The 1,891-nt window shown below is 40.3% G+C and overlaps 1 pseudogene; it reads right to left on the bottom strand.

Annotated features, from left to right (window-relative positions):
• Positions 1-278: 278 nt before the first annotated feature.
• LOC126085716 (ADP/ATP translocase 2-like) lies at positions 279-1,112 on the bottom strand (annotated as a pseudogene).
• Between the last annotated feature and the right edge of the window lie 779 nt (positions 1,113-1,891).

Below are 1,891 nucleotides of genomic sequence, written 5' to 3'. Positions count from 1 at the left end.
GGAGAATATGTAATTAGTTACATGATGGCTCTTTGCATTTCAGATATTTTTATTTCTTCAGACTTTTTATTTATCAGGAGTGACTGAAGTAAAAAATATAATTGATTCCCATTATCATCATCATGAAAATGAGTTTAAGAGAAAACTGGTCAGAATGAATATTCAACCAGTTGATAGTTGCCATCGATATAGACAGCCAACAGTCTGTCGAGAATGTTCAAGATATGTTATATAATATAACATGCCTGCTCACAGGTGTAAACAAACTAGGAAATAACTTACGAGAACTTCTTCATTTCATCACACGGGACAAGAGCAAAAGTACCACCCATGCCTCTGAGCACTTTGGACCATACACTCTTGAAAAAAGCTTTGCCGCCTTTATCATGAGCAGTCTTCCTCCAGCAGTCAAGTGTGCCTGTGTACATGATATCAGTTCCTTTGCATCCTGACTGCATCATCATGTGGTGACGAACAGTGTCAAATGGATAGGAAGTCAACCCAGCCATGGCCATGACAGTCTGGAGTGATCATCCAGCTGATGAAGATGTGAGTATTCCTGGGATCTTTATGCATTGCCTTTGCAGTGTCATAGACATCGAAGTAGGTAGCTCGGTAGATGATAATACCCTACACAGACACATTAAAACCTTGGTATAGGCCATTATTCCCCTCAGATTTGTAGATCTTAACCAGGCAGTCACCAAGACCTTTGAACTCCCCTTCAGCACCATTTTTCTCCACTTCAGCTGCTGAATGGGTATTGTCAAAATCAAGATGGTATACAAAGCACAAGGCTGTGGCCCCAGCAGTACCACTTGATGCCAGATTCCCTGCAAAGTAGCGCCAAAACTGGGTCCTCTTGTCCACACCATCCAGGAAGATCTCCTTGTATTTATCTGCAGTGATTTGCTGGCTGGTATGCTGCACCTACAGGAGCAGCTTGACCCATTCAATGGGTGCTACTGCAGCCTTGGAGATGGCTACAGCCCTCCACCTGCCAGGAAGTCCTTTGCAAAAGACAAAGTGGCATCTGTCTTGTTGATAAAGAAAGTAGCAGGTGACAGCAGTAATGGGACAGGAACTGGCTTTGACTCCAGGGCTCTGACCATGGTGGCTCCTTGGAACAATTAATAAGGGGTAGAGCTGCCAACCAAAAGGTCAGGAGTTTGAATCCACAAGCCACTCCTTGGAAACCCTATGGTTCAGTTCTACTCTGTCCGATAGGGTCACTACGAGTTGGAATCCACTCATCAGCAAGGGGTTTGGTTTTGTTATTTCAGAGAATATTTATTTGCAAGTGTACTTTAGGTTATACGTCAATTTTACTCAAGTATTATCTAGTGGAACTGGTAGATAATTATCATCCTGAACAAAGTGAACTTAAAATCAGATAAATATTAGTAAAGAATCAAGTTTAATCAAGTCTCATTTATTTCTATTTCTTTAAGATAGTTTTATAAAACGTAATGGAAAAAAGGCTATTATGAAACATGTCACATCTGCCATTGGAAAAGATTGTAGAGATTTTATTGGTAGCATAGTATGGCTTTCTTATTTCTATATTTTTCACTGATACTAATATTAAAATTAGTCTGTATTCCATTAATCCATTCAAAAATATTTCTTGATACCTAAGTCTCTGGGTGGTACAAATAGTTAAAGGCTTGACTATTAACTGAAAGGTTTGTAGTTTGAACCCCCCCCCTCCCCCAGAGGTGTCTTAGAAGAAAGTCCTGGCCTGCTTTGAAAACAGCCTTGAAAACCCTATGGAGCAGTTCTATTCTGTAACACATGAGGTTACCATGAGTTGGAATTGACTTGATGGCAACTTGTTTGGTTTGGCTTTTAGATATGTTCCAGGGGTTCTATGCAAGGTATAAAGATATCT

This window comes from Elephas maximus, chromosome 11 (genome assembly GCF_024166365.1).
Source record: "Elephas maximus indicus isolate mEleMax1 chromosome 11, mEleMax1 primary haplotype, whole genome shotgun sequence".
Lineage (NCBI taxonomy): Eukaryota > Metazoa > Chordata > Mammalia > Proboscidea > Elephantidae > Elephas > Elephas maximus.
The sequence above is the reverse complement of the archived record's forward strand: the minus strand, read 5'-3'. Positions and strand labels throughout refer to the sequence as shown.